General features: G+C 35.6%; 1 protein-coding gene across 2 annotated transcripts in view; it reads left to right on the top strand.

Moving 5' to 3' along the window:
- MGAT4C (MGAT4 family member C) overlaps positions 1-24,933 on the top strand; it is a 753,565-nt gene that overhangs the window by 395,739 nt on the left and 332,893 nt on the right. For both annotated transcript variants that reach the window (XM_055118430.1, XM_055118431.1), the window contains one exon: positions 7,712-7,765. The gene's annotated coding sequence lies outside the window, so the exon portion shown is untranslated. The remainder of the gene's footprint in view (positions 1-7,711; positions 7,766-24,933) is intronic.

Here is a 24,933-nt window from a genome sequence, read left to right as displayed (position 1 = left end):
TAGTCTCATCGTTACTTTTGTATCATGACAGCATATGTCTATGACCATGATCTCAATTTATACTTGAGTATTGTGGTATTTTGGCCTGGCCCATTTCAATGCCAGGTTAGCTCATAGATTGCCCTGGGTCCATTCCATGCCTCATTGGGACCCTGCTTTTGTGGTGCTAGGAACTAAGGGCAAATGAGTTGAGAAAGCAGATGCCCAGGAGTAAATATTATTGGAGTCAATAGACTCCTAAGTTACAAAGCATAATATTAACTGTCTTCCTGTGTCCATACAGAAAGAACATTGCTTTAAGTAGACTAAGTTTCCTGAAGCAAGGCTAACAGGACAAACCTAATGTTATCCTACAATTATGTATAAATTTTATGCCTAAAATAAGTTCAAAGCACATTGGACAGGGGCTAGAGACATGATACAGCATGTAGTATAATTGCCTTACACATGGCTGACCTGGATTTGATCTGCAGAATTCCATATGGTCCTTTGAGCACCACCATGAGTGATCCCTGAGTGTAGAGATAGGAATTACCCCTCATAATCATTAGGTGTATCCCCAAACAAAACAAAACAAAACAAAATAAGGGCATAAAAGCACATGAAACAAAATAAGCCCTCTGTTATTTATATATACGTCAATGGAAATGCAGCTTAAGAAAGCCAATTATTTATTATTTAAACTTAAAACAAGCCTCCCTCCCTCTTATCTTCCTTCCTTCCTTCCTTCCTTCCTTCCTTCCTTCCTTCCTTCCTTCCTTCCTTCCTTCCTTCCTTCCTTCCTTCCTTCCTTCCTTCCTTCCTTCCTTCCTTCCTTCCTTCTTTCTTCTTGCTCACTCACCAGTGAGCAGGGCTTAATTCTGGCTCTATGCTCACGGATCACTCCTGGAGATGCTTCCCTACCATATGGAGTGCCACAGATTGAGCTCAGATCAACATGTGCCTTACCTGCTGTACTCACTCTTCAGTCTCTAAAAATAAAATACATTTTTTAATGGATGTAGAACAGAGGAGACATTGATACTATATGCAGACACTGCAGGCTTCATATCACAGACATTTAAAAAAAATCGAAGTTCTCGACTTTGGCAATTTTCCTTCCTAACTCAGGTTCATTACACTAAATTAATTCAGTAAAATAAAATACTCCCCTTCTCTTGGATGAGAAATATAGTAAGACCTGAAATAAAACAGCTGGTAGAGTAATTTTAACCAAAAAAAAAAAAGGAAATGATTAACAAGTTGCCTAAAAAGGAATTTAAAACTGGTAAAAAGTTAAAAATAATATGTACATCAGATAATGAAAAGTTAGGTGAAGATTAAGCAAAGAAAAAGAAGCTGGGCTATTAGCGTGCTTTGTCTGTGTGTCTGTGTGTCTGTGCGTGTGTGTGTGTTTATGTGTGTCCATGCATGAGATCCGGAAGAAAATTTGAAAGGCTATTATTTGCAGTTTCAAGTTTATATTTTCATTTACTTCTAGTATAAATATTTTAGAATATTACTTATTGCAGATTAAGATGGTGATTTGGGTAGGTAAACATTTTCATACACTTTTAGTAAATAAAAGAATCAAATAGTCACTTCTGATTAAAGGAATAAGAGGAAAATGGGTAGAATTATAAATTTTATTTTGAAATGAACTGCTCTCTGAGAGACCTGTGAGTAATAATTCTGGATAAAATTATTTTCTTTTGAAAATATTTTTAATAAACAAGCTAACTTATTTAGTAGCCTGGGCGGGGGCAGGGCCACCAAACTTGAGTTCTACCTGTTTTTGTTTTTGTTTTTGTTTTTATTTTTTTTTCAGGAATTCCCCTTGTCCAGTTACTAACTTGGCGTCTTGATCAACAACCAATGGTGAAGGGAATGGCTGCAACCCCATCTTCTCATTTCAGTTACTAAATTATGTCCTGTGAAATCCCATTTCTCGAGTTGTGAAAACCCATCCCTCGGAGTTGTGTAAACTCCTTCTCTTGGGTATTACACATTAAAGGATGTTTGATGGCTCTCCAGCGGGATGGCTGTTGTCTTGGACAGATGAAGGAGATATGAGGGCCAAGCTGGTTGATTATTAGTTGCCGCCTATTCAACCTCCTGTCTCTTCCAGCTCTCCCCAACCCTCTCTAACTCACTCTATAACTCTCTCTGTGATTCCTTCCACCTCCTCTAGCTCTGTCTCTCCTTCCTTCTGTCTCTCTCTCTCTCTCTCTTCCTCAATCTTTCTTGAACTCTATCTCACTCAATTTACCCCCGCTTCTAGTCTCTCTCTTTCTGTCTATCTCCTACCCACCCATGCCTGCAACCCACAAAGGCAAAACAGCCCTTAAGGTGTGTTTTTCCTCTCCTTATACCTGCAACTTGATTATCACCTTTCATTCTACTTCCTAATATTTACCATTCTGTGTGGACACAGAAATAGACACTTTGAGGCTTGTAGGGTGACTCTCCTAGGGACATCCTGCCACAGACTCAGACTATAGTGCTCAGGCCGGATCAATCATTCCTAACCCCAGCAGGGTCCAAATCTAGGTATTACTTTTTGAATCATGACAGAATTTGTTCATGACCAAGCTCTTAACATATAGTTAAGCATTATAGCACTTTGGCCAGGCCCATTTCGATGCCAGGGTAGCTCACCACTTGCCCTAGGTCCATCCAGTTCCTCATAGGGACCCTACTTTGGGGGATTTAGGAAGTAAGGGTAACTGAGGCTTAAGTCGAGAGAGCAGATGTCCAGGAGGTAATATTATCTGGAGTCAATCAACTCCCAAGCTACAGGCTTGTCCTTTTAACTGTCTTCCTGTACCCATACACAAAGCATTTGCTCTGAAATAACTAACCATGTGAAGGACAGTAAGGGAGAAGGGAAAAACAATATTTATAAGTCAGAGTCTGATCAGGAGACAAAAGTAATTGGCAGGTTTGGGAGGCAATCAACAAACGCAAGCTCCCAACGGCCAGGGAGGAAGGGCAAACCACTCTTGTCCTTTAATGTCCTGGCCCTGGAAATGGACAGAGAGGGAAGCCATCTAATGACAGTGGTGGTGAACTTAGGTAGGGATGTGAAATGATTCCTAACAAGGAATCATGTCCATTGAAAAGTTGGAGTGTGGGCTAAGAGACAGTTAACTATTAAGATTTCTTAAAGGTTTCTTTAAAATGAAGATTAGAATGTGAAACAGAAGGAAATCTAAAATGTATCTGGATTTACTATTTGATTAGTGTACCTACAAATATTTGTCCAGCTTTAGCTACTACTACCTATATTCAGGAATGTATTCCAGTGTTCTTTTCCCAACTTTCAAAACATTGTTCTAATTAAAATTAAGGGCAAACTTGTAAAATTAGCCTTTGTGCATTAAAAAAAAACTTCACAATTTCCTTGAAAACTCTTTTCATCACTTTCGTAGCCTCATGTAGAGGAAATATTCGCCCTCAGTTCCATCGAAAAATTTTCTATAATTATATATCTTTATAATTCTGGTGGCGGAAGCCCACCAGAACCTAGCTATAGCCATGCTCAAGGCCCCTCTCCACATGTTCGGACAGGCCTCATGCATGAAGGTACCACAAGAGGAATCCAGGTATGTGTAATCTTATCAATGGCCAACATCCAGAGAGATACTTAAAAGCAAGCTCTCAGAAGCTCGAGGCCGCAGCGGCTGCATGATATCTTGTAGTCTACTTCTCCCTCTGGGAGAAACTGGCAAGTTTCTGAGAGTTTCCTGCCCACATGGGACAGCCTTGCAAGCTTCCCATGATGTATTCATATGCTAAATCCAGTAACAAGCTGGAACTCATTCTCCTGACCCTGAAAGAGCCCCCAGTGTGACAGAGTTGGGAGGGCCCAGTCGAGATAGACTTCCAAGGTCTCAGGAAAAGGATGAAATGAGAAGTTACTGAGCCCGCTCGAGAAATCAATGATTAACGGGATTTCGTGATCTTGATCATGATATATCTTTATATTATAATCATTTTCTATGTACCGAACTTTGTGGAGAATAATTTATGTGGAAGTTATATTTAAATCTTTACAAAAGTTCATGCAGTGAATATTTTTATGATCTCTGTTACCTAATGAATAAGATGAATTTAAGAGATGCTAGACTACTTGCCTAATAGTGTACAGTTTGTCATAAGTTGAATTAGATTTCACACCTGATAGAAGGAAGGTTACTCGTGTCTTTGATATAAAACATTAAGCATATTGCCTGCTTATGAATGTGTTGATTAAAAGGTGAACAACACTTTAATGGGGAAGTACTTTCTCTATCTTCCGTCTATTATATGTCTCATTTCCTGCGGTTTCTATGCTTTATTTTATGAGATTTCATCATTCTGATCATTCATTTGCTCTGACAAACAATATACCTATGGGACTCCATGTTGTTATGCTTTCTCCCAGTCCTGGAGTGATAGCACAGCGGACAGGGCATTTACCTTCTATGTGGTCGACCCCAGTTCGATTCTGTGTCCCTTTCAGAGAGCCCGGCAAGCTACTGAGAGTTTTCTGCCCGCACAGCAGAGTCTGGCAAGCTTAGCATGGCATATTTGATATGCTAAAAACAGTAACAACAAGTCTCACAATAGAGATGTTACTGGTGCATGCTCAAGGAAATAGATGAACAAGGAGACGACAATGCTATAGTGCTATACTTTCTCCCATAGAAATATTCGTTGCTCCACTTACCTGGATGATGACTTATCATTTGGGCGGCGGTAGGATTGATGATGACATTTATTCTATTATACTTCACATTTTTAGTTTTATTTTCATTACTTATCAGCTTATAACTTACATGTCAATTTACATGGAACTTTATACGGAAGAAAATTATATTTATTACGAAAGAAAATTATATTGTCTACCTTGCACATGATTTATTGATGAGACAGTGAGCATATAATGGTCATCTGAGAATGTAAGCAGAAAATAATCACCCCAAATATAGATAAACATGCACGGAAGATTATTTAAGACTACTCCAAGTGAGAAAGAACATCAACCTTAATTCTATTGAATTACAAGTGGAAAAAAATATGAGAGAAATGGTGTTAATAGAAAAATATGGAGGATGTTCGGCAGAGATTGGTCAAAGTGATGGATTATATGTTTGTTAATAGTGCATATTGTCACTCTTGTATACAGACTGGGGGACAGAGGGACTAACTCTAATCATTGCATCTAAAAAGTATTGTTCCTAACTTCTGGAGGAGACATTATTGCATTTTAAAACTAGTACAATTGGTAGACGATAGAAATCTTAAGTAGGGGTAGAAAAATAATCAAAAATTTTAAGATTAAAGTAAGTGCTCTAAGGAAAGGAAAGTCAGTTAAGTTGAGGAAAGCCCCTCTTGATCAAGATGTTTTTTTGATGAATTAGTGGCTAATTAAACATAAATGTAGACACTTCATTATGTAGTTTTAAAAAAAAGCCCTCAATAAATAATGATTGCATTGCATATCTACATATCATTAAAAGTTTTTCACTGTCACTGTCACTGTCATCCCATTGCTCATTGATTTGCTCGAGCGGGTGTAGGATAACATGGGGTTTGTCCTTTTAGCTTTGCCTTAGGGAACATAGTTTACCTTAAAGCAATGTCCTTTCTGTATGGACACAGGAAGACAATATTGTGCTTGTAACTTGGGAGCTGATTGACTCCAATAATATTTACTCCTGGGCATCTGCTTTCTAAACTCAATTGCCCTCAGCTCCTAACACCCCAAAAGCAGGATCCCGACGAGGGACAGGATGGATCCAGTGCAAGCAGTGAGTTATGTGCTACCCTGGTATCGAGATAGGCCAGGCCAAAGTGCCACAATACTCAACTGCATGTTGAGGGCATGATCATGGACAATGCTGTCATGATCCAAAGGTAACGACGAGACTAGGACCCTGCTGGGGTTCGGAAGATTAACCTGGCCTGAGGACTGTATAGTGAGATGTCCTCAGGAAGAACCAAACTTTATATCTCTTACTGTGCTCATACAGAATGACATTGCTAGAAATATTAGAAATATTAGAAGTAGATTTACTGTAACTATTTAAGCAGATTACTAGCTCACACCCTGACACACCCTTGGTTGGAATCATTCCCTTGTGCAGATCTCCTTAGATAAGATTTCCCTAGATGAGATTTTATTAATCTCCTCAAGAAATGGTCTTACCCTTCTTTGTTGATTTGTTGATGTTAAACCCAAGCTTTGTGCTACCGCCCTATGTACTTTGCTATATAAACTAAGACTGTGGGCAAAGGGTGGGGGGCAGACTCAGAAGAAGCAGAGAGAGATTACGAAATAAACTGATCAAGCAACCAGTTTGGCCTTCTTCCTTCCTTCGCCTTCCCTTGACCGACAGCACACACAGCGATTCCAGAGCACGGGACACGGGCGGTGAGACAAAGCTGCCCTGCCGGAGAGCCCGAGAGTACACGCGCCCGGCGTCGTGCCTTAGTTTTTTACAAGCGGGGACCAGTAAAGTCTCCATCGTGAGACTTCTCGTTACTGTTTTTGGCATATTGAATATACCACGGGTGGCTTGCCAGGCTCTGCCATGCGGGCAAGATTCTCTCAGTAGCTTGCCAGGCTCTCCGAGACAGGTAAAGGAATTTAACCCGAGTCAGTTGTGTGTAAGGAGAATGCCTACCCGCTGCACAATCGCTATGTAAATGCAAATATTTACTTTTTAAATACTCAAATTAATTGATTACATTTTCATCTGTTTAGAAATTCTTGTATATAAATCATTATTTGCCGTACTGCTGCCCTCTGTCCTCCATTCAGAGAGCCCAGCAAGCTACCAGGAGTATCTCACCCGCATGGCAAAGCCTGGCAAGCTACTTGTGGGGTATTTGATATGCCAAAAAGAGTAACAAGTTTCACAATGGAGACGTTGCTGGTGTCCACTCGAGCAAATCGATGCGCAATGGGATGGCAGTGACTGTGAAATTATTATTGTAATATGGTTCTTCACAAGATGATGTAATATTTTATCAACTTGGTTTTCCATTTATTGTAATTATTGGAAAATGATCAATGAATGAGGTCATTGTACATGAATCATATAGACATAAATATAATAGTAGCTATATACAATTAAATAATAATTTTATTATCTGCTGAAAGTTCTTGAATACTTTAAATGATGTTTAATGTTGCTTAAATTATTGCAGCTGTAAAGAATGTATCTAATCTAATTAAACCTATATAATTTTAAAGAGACTTCATTAACAACCATATTTATATTCCCAATTGTCACTGAATATGAGGCTAGTGATACTTTCAAGCTATTTTTAGTATAATTTTAGTGTACTTTCAACATTATGAATCACATATATAATAATTTTTTCCAAATTTTACTTTATTGTATAGCTTTTAAACTGTATGGTCCTTTATATTGTCTTACTAGCATTATTTTGTCAGTCCCAACTAAAGATGATCACTGTTCTAATTGTTATAGATCTTAATCTCAATACTAAATATCATTATTTATAACTATTCTTAATGGTCTTTGGACAGATACTTTATAATGATGTGGGCCGAGGGTGGAGGGATAAATATCTACATTTTAAAAGGATCAAATTTACAAGTTACATTTTCATGTAGTACGCTCTCCTTGGCTAATTGAGCATTTATTTTTTGGCACTGTAAGTGACAGTGGCATGGAAAACTAAATTTTTCTCATTTTTTGATTTAAATTTAAAACAGATTATCCCAGAAAGAGTGATTTGTATGAGAAAGTCATTCAACAGAATCTAAAACGTGAGTCCCATTGATTTGTGTTACTTAATTCTATATGTGACATGGCTTATAAAAATATATACGAGCTTTATTATGGTGTTTAATTTAAATCCTGATTAAATATATTTAGGCTATGGTAAATGTAGAAAGCTAGAATTGTTTTATTGGTTTGTTAAAAATTTAATAATAATCTTGTTCTACTCATTGACATTTAGCTTAAAGCATGTGTTTAGATATATGTATTTACACACATATGTAAATTTTCATATACATGTATGATAAGATGTGGTTATATGTGATAAGAGGCTTAAACAATATATCACATAGAGATAAATTCTCTATGGTCAGCATCCTTAAGTAATTAGAGAATGAACTTAGAACCTCAATCTTTCCCTTCAGTGTCTGGTGGAATAAGTAGTTGGTTCAGATGTATGCTTTAGCTTTCTGTCATAGATCTATCTTTCAGCGACTTGCTAATTGTTGGCATCTCTTTTCCTGCTTGGCCTCTGATAAATTGTCTTTGATAACCTGCTGTTTTGCTCTTGAACTCTGCCATAGCTACAACTCAAAGGTATTAGAACTGTCAAAAATAAAAGTAAAGAATACAAAGCACAGAGCTTGTGATAGTTAGAAAAGACATAAAGCCTCGTATTGACTGGTGAATTTTCAACTGGCAGATAGTTTTCACTTAATCCCATTTGCTGTCACAATACTTGAAATAATAAGGTTATTGTTGTTGTTTTTTTAAACCCTCAATAATGGATGATGGGGACTGCTTGCTTTGTGAAAATCTGCCAAGGCTACATGTCAGGCTGCTTTATCTTTGAAAGTGAGGGCGGAACAAGCTTGCCTGGGTGCAGATAAGAGACTTAGAAGGAATCCTATTCAGATGTACCTGTCACTAATTTATCTGGAGGTTTTGTGATTCATACATACTGTTCTGTGTGCGATGGAGCATTAAATTGCTTTCCTTTGGGAGCAGGTCACATTCAGGGGTCTTCAGACCTGTGCTGTGAGATGGTGCATGCTTGATTCATATGGCCTCTTGCTATTGAATTTTATCTATTAAAAGGCTGATAGCTTGGATTGATGCCATATACCCCTCACAGCATTTGAACAACAAATAAGTCAATAAAAACTTAACTATTAATATGCAAGTGTTTGTAACAACAAAAGAAAAAAACATTTTCTGTTAAGACATTAATTCTGATAGTTAAACATATACCCCAGTTGTGGCCTAGTTCTTGATTTTCATCCTATGCTCATTTAAGCAGAGGGATTTGTGTGTAATTGTGTTATTTATACTTCAAAAAACGTACAGCTAGTTTTGAGTAGTCTAACCAAAGGAAAATTTTTAAAAAAATAATGTCTTCCAATTTACAATATAATTTTCTACTATGGAAACCTTTCACTTTATTACTTTTTATGCATTGAAAGACAAAGGCATACCTTAGAATAGTGTGATAAATATGGCTTAATTTTTAAAGGAACTTAACAGTAAGAGACAAATGTGTCTCTTACTGTTTTTGAATTCATTACATACTTATTACATACTTCAAGGTAAAATCGTAGTTTTTTGAATGTATGTTAAAATTGTGCTGAGACTTTTACTAAGATTTAGCTTTTATTGCAGAAATATTTAGTGAATAGAAAAAATATTTTATTATTTTCCTGTTTTATTATTTTCATTGTAGGGCATTTTAAAACTAAAATCTAATACTTTATTTTGTGCTTAAGTGTGTTCTATTTTGTGTATAATTAAGCCAATAAGTGGAAAGTGGTAGTTAAATGAGATCAATCAGTTAACTTCTTCTAAAATGTATTTATCATGCATGACAACAGTCTTTTAGGTGGATAAATGAGCACATAAATGGATTTTTTTTTACCTTTCCTATTTAGAATAGTCCCTTTTCAAATTTATAATACATTTTGTATTGTAATGCAAGGCAAGCTTGACAATTTCATGAAATAGCAAAAAATATTTTATTTCAAAGTGAAAGAAAAAATAATAACATTATGATACATGTATGTGAGATAAGTCTTCTGACTTTGTCCCAGTTGTGAAAATATGGAATATTAAACATAAACCAGATTTTCTTACTAATTTATTAAACATAAATAGTTGGAAAATTACTATAAGAATCTGTAGTTCAATTCACAATTTCATAAGATATTCTTTGTGGTTTTCAATCCTAAAATGATCTTTAAAGCCTTAGAAACTTGGAATAAATATATTTACTCATATTGCTTTTATATTTCAAAATGTTTCAGAAAGAATTTATATGAAAAGAGAAAGAGTGAGAAAGGAGGTAAGGAAGAAGGGAGGCATAAAGATGAATAGAAAGGGAGGAAAGAATATCAGCTCAAGAAAGCAGAGAGCTGTCCCATATGTAAAATACACATAAGTAAGCACATATTTATCTTTTTTGTCATTGCCACTTTTTTCCTATTTCTAATGTTTTCTGTTTTCTGAAGTTTCATTCCAACTTTTTTCTATAATTAATATTATCTACACTTGAATTTCCATAACTTTATAAAGCCTTATTACATAGTTCAAGGTAAAATATTATCTCTTTTAATTTTAATAAAATATTTTAAAGGAGATCACATTCATATTATCATTATTAACATAATTTAGAGTAAGATGAAGACTCATTTTGTTAGAGACAATTAAAGATGTTTAAGTTATTGAATACATTACAATGAAGTTTAAAAGTAGTTTCATATATCTGAATTTCCTCTAATCAATTCCTTCACCTGACCTGCTTCTATATTACAGATGCTTAATTTGTTTAAATTTCACCTCTTCCAAAAGGTCTCTTATAAACATCCAATTGGTCATCATCTCTCACATCTTATCGACTTTATGACATGCACACAGAGAGCTGGAGTATGGAAGGTCAGGTGCTTGCCTAGCATGAAGCCTACCTAGTTTGATCACAGCACCACACATGATTTTCTTGGAGTGACACGTGAGCACAGATCCAGGAATAATCCCTGGCATTTTCAGTATTGGCCCATGAACTAATTAATTGATACTCGCCATGGCTTTCCTTACGCCGTTGTCTGTGCCTGTGAGAATTTATTCAGCTCTCTTTAAAACTTAATGAAATTGCTGCTGATTCTAGTTTAGTTCCAAGAACCAGGCACCGCCAGGAGTGATCACTAAGCAAAGACCCAGGAGTAATCCCTGAGCACAGTAAGTGTAGCCAAAAAGCACCAATAAAAGAAACAAGATACTAAGTATTCTGATATGAATAATTTTGTTTTTTTAATTCAATGATGGATTTGTTAAAGGAGTTAAAAAGGTCATTTGTTGTTTTAAATTTTATTATTTTATTTTGTTTTTATAAAATAGTTCGCAGTAATCTGTTATATTTAATATTACAACACCGATCCCATCATCATTACAAGAACCCACCATCATATTTTTTTTTTAATTTTATTGAATCACCATGTGGAGGGTTACATAGTTCTCAGGATTATGTCGGTTATACAATTCTCAAACACCCTTCCCTTCACCAGTGCCCATCCTCCATCACCAACCCCCCCAGTATACCTGCCGCCCCCTCCCACCTCCCCAGTCCCCACCCTTGTACTTGATAAGTTTCACTTCATTTATGCCTTATCTCGATTACATTCCATGTTTCAACACACAACTCACTACCGTTGTTGGGGTTTCCCCCAAAAAAGAAAAGCAGTCCTATTGCCAAGGAGGCATTTGATAGTTCTCCACTGCTAAGAACATAGAGATATTAAGTCCCGCTGTTTGTTACATAACTTTTCTTTTTCCCCCTTGCCCCGCGCCACCGAGTTCACGCCTGTTTAGTAATCGCCACGCTGCCTGACAAGGGAAAAAAAAAACAACGAAAAAAACGAAAAGGATGGTTATTTCCCGTCATCAGCAGATGTGGGGCTCTGGCTTAGTTGATAGACTAGTAGACTAGTAGAGTGTCTGGAAGCAGTTTCTGGAACCGAAGGTCTTGCGCTGGTATCGGCTCCGGCTCGAGATTCCACCAGCGTCCCACTGTTCCATGTACATAATTTTTCCCCTTATATCCCATTCCCACGCCACCAGGTCTGTTTGCTTAATGAACATCACACTGTAGTTGACGACACGCTGCGTTTCTTCCCGAGAAAGAAGAAAATTTCTTCTCAGCTGGCGTGGGGATATAGCTTAGTTTAGTCTAGAGAGATGGCTACCGTTTTGATTGCCTTCAATATTTCAGCAACAGACTTACTATTCTTGTTAGGATCTCCCACAAAAGTCCGACCCATTAAAAGCGAACCATTACATATTGCTGATGCTAAGATGACATTAGGTCGCGCGGCCGCGGCAGCGGCCGAGCGGTTTTGGGTTTCTGTATAAAGTCCAGGGAAAGTACAACCAGAAATAACATCACTACAAATTTTTACCCTTTTATGGTGCTCATAAGATGGAGAAGTCCTGCGCTGTGTTCAGGAGGAGGAGTTGAGAGAGAGAGACAGGTTAAAAGAATTGGGGGATGCCCGGGTCCCACTGTTTCAGCGCACCGTGGGGTCTCTGGTCCCATGCCGGAATTAGTTCAGTGGGCTGCCTGGAGTCCAAGGGCGCTCCCTTGGGCTCTTCCATCATGTTCGCTCCGCAGCCGGATCCAAAGGGAAGCACACGTGGGGGAGGTGGGTTTAAATATCTATCTGCTGTGGGCGGGGGTCGCCGCCCCCGCCCCCTCCACCATCATATTTTGAATGTTTCCACCGTACTTCCAAACTGTTTCGTCGGAAGCATGCCCTAAATAATTTGTATTCTATTGTTATTATAAATAATCCTCAAAAAATGATCCAAAAGGTTTCCTAAAGTGTGTTGTATTTCACCCTGGAGCCATTAAGCCCTTTTATAACAACTAACATGTTGTTAAAGGTTGATCCTAAAAAAGGTAATTCTTAAGGATTTCTGATTTTTGTTATGCTTGCATGTTACTTAGATCAAGATTTAGAATATTGTTGTCTAAAAGTACTTACAGTAGAAAAGTTAATGCAATTTTACTCAATATTTTATATACTGCTTATTAATTTTGGAATATTTAAATATTAATCTTTATTTTTCTGCTCTTTTAAAAGGATAGAAGTAATTTCAAAAATAATCATTTGATTCTAGCATCATTTCCATCCTTTTCTTTCCCCATTAAAATGTCTGAAAATTTGTTTTAATGTCAACCAATTAATATAAGTTTTATATAAATTTTAATAGTCTATTCACTTGTTTATTATTAAATTAACTCAAGTATGTTATTGATTGGTTTTCATTTGTGGAGTTTTAAATCAAATGTAAAATGAGTTGCTGTTTGTCCAGCAATTGTTTCCATTTTATAGATTTTTTTCTACTTTATTTAAGATTTAGAGTGTACATGTCATCAAAGTCTTATTAAATTTTGATTTAAATTACATTGTAGCATTGTAGCACTGTCGTCCCATTGTTCATCAATTTGCTCAAGTGGGTAGCAGTAATGTCTCCATTGTGAGACTTGTTGCTACTGTTTTTAGCATATCAAATACACCATGGGTAGCTCTGCCATGTGGGCGGGATACTCTTGGTAGTTTGCCGGGCTCTCCAAAAGGGATGGAGGAATCGAAATTGGATTGGCCTTGTGCAAGGCAAATGTCCTACCTCCTATGCTATCGCTTCAGTCCTTAAATTACATTAAAACTAAAAATTAGAGAAATTAAAATTCTTTAAATTATTGAATTTTCTTATAGTGGGAAAGGCGTAACACATATTTTCCCTAAAGCAATATATCTAATTGTAATGGCACACATATCACTATATCACTGTATCCTGTTGCTCATCGATTTGTTTGAGCGGGCACCAGTAATGTCTTCATTGTGAGAATTGTTGTTACTATTTTTGGCATATCGAATATGTCACCAGTAGCTTGCCAGGCTCTGCTGTGCTGGCGAGATACTCTCAGTAGTTGCCAGGCTCTCTGAGAGGGGCAGAGGAATCAAACCCAGGTCAGCCGTGTGCAAGGCGAACGCTCTACCCGCTGCGCTATTGCTCCAGTCCAATGGCATACATAATTTCTTATTTTTTTTATATTTCATACTTTTTTGTACTATAATAAATGGTAATATTTAAAATGTTATTTTCATTTTCAGTGTAGAGAAACGCACTAACATTTATAATGATGATTATACTGCAGGCTTGCTAAACAGAATATATTGCTCTGAACATTTCCAAGCTTTTTTTTAGACTACATAGGCTCTTTTTATATTCACAGCCACATTATCTAGCAAAAAATGCTTTAATGCCAACATTTGCATTTTTATTTCTTTTCTTGTCCAATATCACAAGAATTTTCATTATAATAAGAATACAATTCAATATTAAAATTTAAAATTTAAGTGTGGTTGTGTAAGTACTGTATGTTACTAATGAAATTGTGTACATTCTGCTCTATTTTATTGTGTGTAAAAGTTTTGATCACAGTAAGAGCTCAATTTCAGAAATTATTCTGAATTTTAGGGGATGACCTTAATATGTTTTCACTACAGTGAACCTATCACAATTTACATTGATTAATTTCTGATGTCAAACCTATCTTGTATTCATGGAATAAATTCGACTTGCTGAGCGTGTATCATATTTCATATAAATGGCTTGATTAGGCTTGCTAATATCATTTGAATGTGTTTATCTCCATAATAAATATTGGGTAATTTTTCTTCCAATTTTTATCTCATTTGATTTTAAGACCTAAAATGAGTTTGAATGAATTTCTTTTTTCTTTTTTCCTATCATCTACATTTATTATTTTCTTCTTAAAGAATTGATAGGACTTATGGAATTTATCTCATGCAAACAGAATAGCTCTTTGTGATACTTTCCAGTTATGACAGTTTATGCTTTTTTAGAAATTGTATGTTCTTAACTTTTAGAGTTTTGTTTGGGGAGTGGGGTGCATATGCAGCCATGCTCAGGGCTTTCTCTTGTATCTGCACTCAAGAATCATTCCTGGAGGGATAGGAAACAAACCAGGATTGGCAGGTACAAGGCAAGCACCTTATCTGTCATACTGTATCTCTAATCTAATCCAGTTACTAGTTTTATAATACACATTAAATGTACGTGTGTATTTATAAAATATTTTCCAATGTGTGGTTAGTAGATTTTTTAATGCTGACCCATATTAATTAAATTAAAAAGTTTATTTCCACAGTTAGTTTTTGTTGACAGATATTTGAAAGCTTATAGGATGAGAATTGCGTCATAATAAGCATGCAATATTAAATGAGCTACAATATCAGACCTGGATAAATAACTAAAACTCAATATAGAAATTATCAAATATGAGAACATCAGTGATAAGTGTTCTATTTAATATAGGAGAAAAAATATTGATGTTGTGAAATGGTAAAAATTTGATCCCAAAAAGAAATTAAGATGTAGAATATCAGTGTTCTTTGTTCTATCAGCAGACACTGTGATACTCCTGTGGTTATACCGAAAACTAAGAAAATAAATTCTCTAATGATGGGAAGTTAAAAATGTCTTTGCCATGATATCTTTATCAAGGTGCTCTTACTTTTGGCTACCAATTTTCACTTAAAAATTGGTGGAATTTCTGGGATAATGCAGAGAGTCTCTTGCCCCTAAGTCTGGCTATCTTCCCTGGGGCCCCTTGGAGAGAGTGGGCTTCACTTTCCCTCCCCGTCCCGCCCAGAGCTTCTGCAGCAAAAGACATCTAGAGCCTAACCACACTCATGCTCAAGGCCCCTCTCCACACATTCGGACAAACCTCACACATGAAGGTACTGGCAGAGGAACCCAGGTGTGTGGGACCCGGGGCTGAGACATCTAAGCCTGCTGGGATCAGGACTGGGCCTCTTACCCAGAGCCCCCATTTTCCAGTAGCAAGGTGGTCACACCCAGGGACTGCCCCCGGCGCCCTGTAATCCCACCAATGGCCAATATCCAGAGACTATAAAACCACGCTCCCGGAAGCGATATCTTATGGTCTAGTTCTCCCTCTGGGAGAACCTGGCAAGCTACCAAGGGTTTCCTGCCCACATGTGAGAGCCTCAAAAGCTCCCCATGGCATGTTCATATGCCAAAACCAATTAACAATGATGGGTCTCATTCCCCTGACCCTGAAAGAGACTCCAATGTGGCACCATTGGAAAGGATGAGTAAAGAGAGGCTAGGACAAATGGACAGAGAGGGAAGAGACCACTTGAGAAATTTGACGATCAAAGCTATGATGATGATGATTATGTACATTATGTGTATGATTTATATATATAATATATAACATATACATACATATTTTTAAAGGATGGACTGGTTCTTTAAATGTTCCCTAAACCCAGTTAATCCAAATTCTCATTTAAAAGTACTTCCTAATTGAGTTAGCATGTGTTTGATATTATTGAGAGAGGAATTAAAATTCCATACAGCTGTTGTGTTGCTTTAAATAATATTGATGTCTCTTCGTTTGGTATATAAATGTCAATTCTATTAAATGCTCTTGATTAATTGAGTTGATAATCATTATAGAAGATCTGTCTCTGTCTTTTATTGCCTATTTATCTAGAGAATCTATTTTGTTGATAAAATTATTACTGTAGTACATTTTTTTAAACTCTCATGGTTTGCAAACCTTTTATTTTTATCCTATTTTCTATTAACATTAAAATGTGTTTTTCCTGGACAGAGTTGATTTTGTTTCCTGATACATCTGGATCATTGTTTTTGCCAAAAAAATTTAGAAAGAAAAAGCAAAACAAAACAAAATACAAATTAAAAATTCTAGGTTCAAACATAGTAACACCAAAACAGATGTGGAGTAACTGGAGATGTCAGTTAGTGATTCAACACTTGCCTTACCTGTGTGCAACCATAGGTTTGATTCTTAGTACTGCATAATTCCCCAAGAATAAGTGGCAGTAACTCCTGAGGAGGAGGCTAGTAGTAGTGGTCCCTAAGCATTGCTGACTATGGCAGAACAACAAATAAACAGCAACAACAAAATTTAGAGGACATAACAGAAAAGGTAATTGAACACTGACTGATACACAAAATATATTTATGTACAAGGGAAGAAAAAGAAAACAAAAGATAAAAATAAAACCCTTCAATAACAGAAAATTTCTACATTATTTTATATTATTTTAATAAATGGAGTTGGCTTGATATCATCAACTGAAATATGTAGAGTACCACAATGGTCTAGATGATAGTAATTTGGGGCTATACCTATCTGAGTACTCTGGAGCTGCTATCTTCAAGTTCACTGCTTTTATTTTTTTTTATAATTTTAATATTAGATTATGTTTACAGTAGTAACAATATTATCATTTTATACTGGTAGTGCTTCAATAACATGCCTATGACCAGAGCACCAGGATTCCTCCAGCAGTAACTCAGGGTCCCTCCCACTAACCTGAGAACATTCAGAAAACAGTCCTTTTGACTATATTTCAAGGTTATTCCCCCTAAGATTACCCAATATTGTGTTTGTTATCTTACACTTTGAATATAAATGAGATCACCTGTGTTGCCTTTCTTCTTTCTAAATCACTTAACATGACTCCCTAAAATTTCATTCAAGTTTTAACAAACCCCAAGATTTTATCTTTCATATTAGTTAAGTTCTACTCCATTACTCTACTCCATTTTGCCTGTATACTATCACAACTTCTTTGTCTACTCGTCTGTTGCCATAATGTTGGGATGTTTCTGTATCTTGGCCATTCTAAATAATACTGAAGTGAACATAGGTGCACTTATTTTTTTTTTCATATTACTGTTGTGTGTGTATGTGTGTGTGTGTGTTATGGGGGAATGGAATGACAGGGTTATATGGAAGTTCTATTCTTAAAAATAGTTGTAAATATTATCCACAAGATATACTTACAAGATATGCTTGCAGATATTGAATCTTTTTGTTATTGTTCATTTGGTGGTCACAACTGGCAATGTTCAAAATTTACTCCTGATTCTCATCAGGGATCATTCTTGGCAGTGCTAGGAAGAATTTATATTGTACTGGTGGTTGAACCAGGACCAGCTGAGCACCAAACAAGGAATGTGAATTTTTAACAAGGGATTTTTAACAAGGAATTTTTAAATGTGAGCTTGAACCATGTAACCTATATTATTATCTTTGAAGGTCATATATTAAAAAATCCTGGTGAGGACAGAGAGACAGTAGAGCTGTTAAAATGCTTTTCTTACATGGCACCAAATTTGGCTCAGTCTGTGATCACGTAATGGTCCCCAGAGTATCCCAGGAATGATCCCCAAGTAATCACTGGGGTCAAGAGTAAACCCTAACCTCTTCTGGGAGGGGTCCCCAAAAAAGTCATAAATAAAAGATTTCAGAGTTAATAACTAGAACCAATTTATTCACCGTTCATATTCTGCTGATTAAATGTTTGTTTTGAGTAAAATGAATAAAGTTGGGGAAGAGACTTGGTGTATTTGCTCACTTCCAAAGATATTAAAGTTCAAATAATTTTCTTGATTGTTTAAATGATTGAGATCACTGTCCTACAAATATACCACCAATTTCCTTATGTGACAGAAATATATGATCCATATGTATTTATAAATTTAAAAGTTTTTCATTAGTAATTTCATCTGTCCTTTTTATAACACAAGTTTTACCATTTAATGTAAACTTCAAGTAGTTTAAGCTTTAATAATTATTTTCCTCAGCTGAGTGGACTGAATATGGACTAAAGTAACATTTAATTACTACTAATTTCAAAAAGATTATTCTTAAGTTATTTAAAGTTGTGATGTAGAACAAAAAGTCCTAATTTTATTTTATAAGAAAACTCAAATCGGTATGTAATATGTTGGACTAACACATTTAATGAACAAAGTCAAAATAGTCTTCCTAACTTTGCAACTCATGTGATACTCTCCAAAATATTCTATTATTAAGAATGTAATTGTGGCCTGGAGAGAAAGTAAAATGGTAGAGTTGCAGGCCTTGCTTGCAGCCAACATCAGTTTGATTCCTGGCAGCTTGTACCATACCCAGAGCACCACTGAGAAGATTCCTGAGCATAGAAACAGAAGTAAACCTTCAGCACAGCTGAGTGTGGTCATAAAAGAAAAACAAACAGAAGAACAGAGAGAACTGTTAACTCCTAATTCCTAACTAGACACTAATTTTATGGTTCTTTATACAGTATTTCCTTTAGAGTCCTTTACTTTATTCATAGCAAATGAATTAAGCAATTGGGCCCACTGCCAGAAACAAACTATTAAGAGGATTGAACCTTATTTTTTTTATAATTGTAGTTTTAGAATTGGAGTGCTTCATCATTATTCTAATTTCATTTCCTAGTGAATTAACTTAAGAGTATTTCTTCAAATATCCAATAAAGCAAGAGCAAGCTTTAATAAATAATTGCTTTAGTTGTCCACAGAGTATAAAATGGTCAATGATAACATCATATAAAAAACATTAATGGTGATCAATAATGACGATATGTTTACAATTTTCAGGTTATAAAATTAGTGTGATTAGCTGTTACTGTGAACTACACTATATTTGGGATAATTGTATCTAATGATATAAAAGTCAGTGTTTTCAAAGTATACCAACTGCAAACAAACACATAACTTATTGATCTATTGCTTTCAAATTGCTCTTTATATTTTGGTGAAACATCAGAGAAGTATATGTGCAACATTTATTTATCTATTGATCTGTTTCTAAATAATACTACTGGTCATAAGTATTGGCATTTATTCTATAGCAGGTATGGTAATAACAGATAAATTTTAAAACTCATCTAGGACTAAAGCTGTTTTTTAATTAAAATGGATTATTAATAATCATTAGAACATTATTCCTTGGGGAAAATAATCAGATTTCTAAGATGATAATCTCAGCAATTCTTGAATAAGCCATATCTTTTGATTAAAATGCAAAAGAAGTATCAGGCATAAATCTAATATAGAGAGCAAATATTTCTTTAAAAACTATTGACTCCTGCACTCTTTTTTTTTTTGAATAGCAGGAAAAAAATTATACTTGTTATGAAAGTATATTCTTTAAAAAAAAAAAAAGAAAGTATATTCTTATAATGTTACCTTATAATACAAAATAAGAATATTATAAATGTCACATTTTGTGTAGTTCCTATGCTTTAAAAACTGTATTTAATAAAATATACTATCTGAAATATTATTGTATTTTTTTGCATTTAAACCACAAGTTTAGCAATAAAGTGTACCATAAAAGCAATTTTTAAAGATAATTTTGTATGTAAATAGCACTATAGCACTGTTGTCCCATTATTCATTGATTTGCTCGAGTGGGCACAAGTAACATCTCCATCGTGAGACTTGTTACTGTTTTTGGCATATAGAATATGCCACGGGGAGCTTTCCAGGCTCTGTCATGGGGCAGGATACTCTCGGTCGCTTGCTGGACTAGCTGGCATGGAGGAATAGAACCCGGGTTGGCCACATGCAAGTCAAATGCCCTACCTATTGTGCTATTGCTCGGCCCATTTGTAAAAGCAAAATGAAATGAATGTAAGAGAAATTTTGTTAAGTAAGTAAAATATTCATAAAAGATTGAAATAATATTAAAATATGTTGATTGTATCAGAAATCATATCATTAAAAAATAAATTCACTTATGATTCCAAATAGAATAATTTTATATGAATGGTGAATCCATAGATTGTCAGTCCTTCTTTGGCAATTTATGTGAATTTGCAAAAACATATATCTGATTGCTAAAAAAGTGTTGTAATTTATAATTAATATCAAAAGATAAAATTATCTTGTGGTTTTAAGAATGTGAATTTAATTTGCTAGTTAAGAGATCAGTGAGTTTGTGACAATATGCTTGATTTACATTACCAAACTCAATCAGAAATAAATTCTGTTCCAGTGGTAAATCAAATAAGGAATGAAACTAATTAAATTCTAAATTTTATTACAGGACTGTTTTGTTTAATAAGGATTATATAAGAAATTAGTAGTTGTTTACATCCGAATATTTTGTCTTTCACTAATTTCTATTTTTATACTCCAATTATTCCTTTGAACTGAAAAAATGTAGATTCATTTTCATTTATAGGAAAGAGTTACAAGATTTCTATACCCTTATTGAAATTGGCATCAAGGAAATTGTGGAAAACTCAAAAGTTAGTTGATAAGATTATAGTTAGAAAGAAAGAAACATCAATGCTTCTAAAATAATCTTTCTGATTAACAAAGAAAAAGGCATACTTTGAATTGTTATTTTGCCTGTATAATTATGTAACTTCCTTAACTTTGAAATGCCTTTGAGTAATGACTTGAGTACAAAGTCTACTAAGACATATTATGGATTTTTAAAAGTATCATTATTTCACATGCTTAATGTGAAATGTACCTATAATGTACCTATAAAGCCTATAATGAACCCTATAATGTAGTTTCCACATTATCACCTTTTAATTTTATCATTCACTGATGATTAGAGAAAAAAAGTAATAATATATCTGTTTTCCCAATATTTTATACAATTTTATTAAATGTATTTAGGATCAAATTGGTTAAAATTAAATACACTTAGTATTTAAAAATATGTTTCAGAAAATATAAAATGCAATTTTATATTTCTCAATTTTACTAGCAATTGTTTTATTATAAATAACATATGTTTTGCTGACTTTTAAAATATCACTTAGCATTATGGTTGTCCTATAATCTATTACTATTTTAATGGAAAATACTAAATAAAACCAAATGTGTTTTTTTTTTTCTTTTTGGGCCACACCTGGCGATGCACAGGGGTTACTCCTGGCTTTGCACTCAGGAATCACTCCCGGCGGTGCTCAGGGGACCATATGGGATGCTGGGATTTGAACCTGGGTCTGCCGCACGCAAGGCAAACGTCCTACCCGCTGTGCTATCGCTCCAGCCCCAAAACCAAATGTTTTATGAAAGTAAACTTTTAGCCAATAAGTATAATATTGAGTGGAGAAAATAATGACTCTCCTATTTCTCTCATAAAATTATGTTAACACATTTATTGTCCACTCACACAAATTAATATATAAACATACATAATTAATCAGATTTTAATGACTAGATATGCTATTAAGCAAATTTTACAATATACTTATATTAATGATATAAATACATATATATTTTTTTTTTGCTTTTTTGGGTCACACCTGGCGATGCACAGGGGTTACTCCTGGCTCTGCACTCAGGAATTACCCCTGGCGGTGCTCAGGGGACCATATGGGATGCTGGGATTTGAACCCGGGTCGGCCTCGTGCAAGGCAAACGCCCTACCCGCTGTGCTATCTCTCCAGCCCCAATGATATAAATATTGAATTATGAAATTTTTGTGATAGCTTTTATATCCTTTCCATTTAATAGATGAGGATATTTAGGTAAAGCAACTTTTTCAAATTCACCAATATGCTAAGAGAAAAATTAAAATTTGGTTTGAGAAAGTCTGATTCTAATAAATCAACTATTATTTCCTTCTCTTTAATTAAAGATGCATATTTGGCATCTGAATAAGTAAGCACGTGTTAGTGGAATATTTTCAGACAACTAGTCTAAAACAAGTTTCTGAATCTCTGGGTCATGATCACAGGTGGGATTATATAACTGAATATACTGTTATTTTAAAATAAGTATCTTTATGATTGTCAGCAAATGTTTGATTTTTATACCTACATTTTTGTTGAGGGAGGGGGTCTGGGGACACCCAGGGCCGTATTTAGGGTTGACCCCAGGCTCTTTACTCAGTGGTATCTAATAGGAGGTTCCTGGAACCGTATGGGATCTTGGAGATCTAACCCAGCCTGGTGGGTGCAACAAAAGTGTCTTAACGGCTGTACTGATTTTCTGCCCCTTTTATATGTTATTGTTCTAGACCTATGTATCCAGTGTCCTGAAGAAATTTCTTTAGAGAATTTTTTTCTTTTTACAAGTGAGAAGTTTCTTACTTAAAACAAATACATGGTTTGTCTAAGACTCAGGGTAATGAAAGTAACAACTGAAACATGAGTTTTGGACCTCAAAGTCCTAATTTTTATTGGATGGAGAAGTTTCACCTATGTGAAGTTAATAATATAAAATTATAATGGAATTTAATGGGGAAATTCACTCTACAAAAATAGATAATTACAGCACATATGCTGCCTGAGCCCATGTGCTGCTTGCGCCCACGTGGCCGAGCACATGTGTCACCCACATCTCCCCCCTTGAGATGTGTACTTTCATGCTTTCGTTTCCAGTGCTAGAATGTGTGTAGAGCTTCCTTCACCCTTGAACACATTACTCTTACTTCTCTCTCTCTTTCTTATCCCTTCCTCCTTTCTTCAAAAGCCCCTAAATAAAATCTTTTTACTTAAAAAAAAAAAGAAAAAAAATAGATAATTACAGTTGAGTAGACAAGTAAAGCAATATAATTATAATAACCTGCAGATATGGGATACTTGAAACCCCAAAGTCCTTTACAGTATCCATTCGCAGAAAGTGAAGTTCCCTTTCCCAAGCAAATATTTCCAATAGCTCTTTTCAAAACCTCAAGACTGGCCTGTGGGTGCTAACTCAACGGGACTTCCAACTGACTTAACTCAGCACCTATATCTATCCTGTTTTTAGACAGTAAAGTCAGAACCATCAAAGCTCTAACTAAGTGGTTCTCTCTGTCCAAATATGTTTACTTAAAAATCTGCTGGAGCAGTTAGGTTTTATGTCTAGCATTCACCTAGCTCATGTGGATTCCCAGTGCCACATTGTCTGCCAAACATCACAGGGTGCAATCCTAGGAATCCACAGCACCTCCGGAGTGGCACAGACATCACGGGGTCCAGACATGAAGGCCCAGAGCATCCCCAGAGAGGGACATGTCGGTAATCTCATCATAGAGGGCCTGTACTATATGTTGTGCCCTTGCAACCAACCACAGGCCTGTTTGGCCAAGAATTGAGACTTACTGGTGGAGCACACCCCCCTATCTTTTTTATTTTTGTAGAAGTACTCTAGTGGAGTGGAGCAATAGCACAGCAGGTATGGCGTTTGCCTTGCATGAGGCCGACCCGACCCGGGTTCAATTCCTCTGTCCCTCAGAGAGCCCGGCAAGCTACAGAGAGTATCCTGCCCGCACAGCGGAGCCTGGCAAGCTACCTGCAGCATATTTGATATGCCAAAAGCAGTAACAACAAATCTCACAATGGAGACGTTACTGGTGCCCGCTCGAGCAAATCGAAGATTAATGGGAGGACAGTGCTGCAGTGCTACTTCTACTGGGACTCAGGATTTATGCCAGTGTCTCTGCTTAGAGATGACTCCTTATAGTGGTCAGGAAACTTTATGCTGTGCCTGATATGGAATTAGGGTCAGCTGTATGCAAGAAAGCATGTTAACCCCTGTACTGATTCATCACCCATGCCCCTAGCTTCTACACACACACCCCAGAAACAACTGAACTTCTGAATTTGTAAGTTTTGCCTAAATAACTTTGAGACTTGTTGTGGGTTACTGTAACAAATCTCACAATGGAGAAGTTACTAGTGCCCACTCGAGCAAATCAATGAGCAATGGGATGACAGTGACAGTGACAGAAATAACTTTGGAAAACATTCCAGACCTATTTTTAAAATAAAAAGTGAAAATATTTATTTTATTTTGGGTCTCCTTAATGATGCTATTTTTTCATTAATATTTAGCACTTTCATAATTATATAAATCATTTCTTTACTATGCATATGCATATATAAAATATATATACAGTATACGTATCTCCTTCATGAAAAGATAGATCCTTTAAAAAAAAGCAGAAATAAAAAGCAGAAATTTTAACTGATTTAAATTTGGGAATGTGTGTGGAGGCATACCTGATAGTGTTTAGAGTACACTTCATTGCCAGGGATCAAACCCAGTACTTGAAAATATAGCATATGCTCCAGCCCTGTGAACTACTTCCCAGGCTTTGATTTGATTTTTCATAAAAAGCATAAGCTCTTGGAGTTGTTTCTGAAAATACTTTTTCTAAAGTAATTAGGTATTCAATAATTTGAAGTTAAAATATATATCAATAAGAATTTAAATGACTGTTATAGAGATTTAATGAATGCACTAGGCATTAAGTGAATATACGATGGATTTAAATGAATAAGTTTGGATAAAAAGATTTAATGCTATTTAATTTTTTATTTTCTCTTTTGCT

This window comes from Sorex araneus, chromosome 10 (genome assembly GCF_027595985.1).
Source record: "Sorex araneus isolate mSorAra2 chromosome 10, mSorAra2.pri, whole genome shotgun sequence".
NCBI classification, from domain to species: domain Eukaryota; kingdom Metazoa; phylum Chordata; class Mammalia; order Eulipotyphla; family Soricidae; genus Sorex; species Sorex araneus.
The sequence above is the reverse complement of the archived record's forward strand: the minus strand, read 5'-3'. Positions and strand labels throughout refer to the sequence as shown.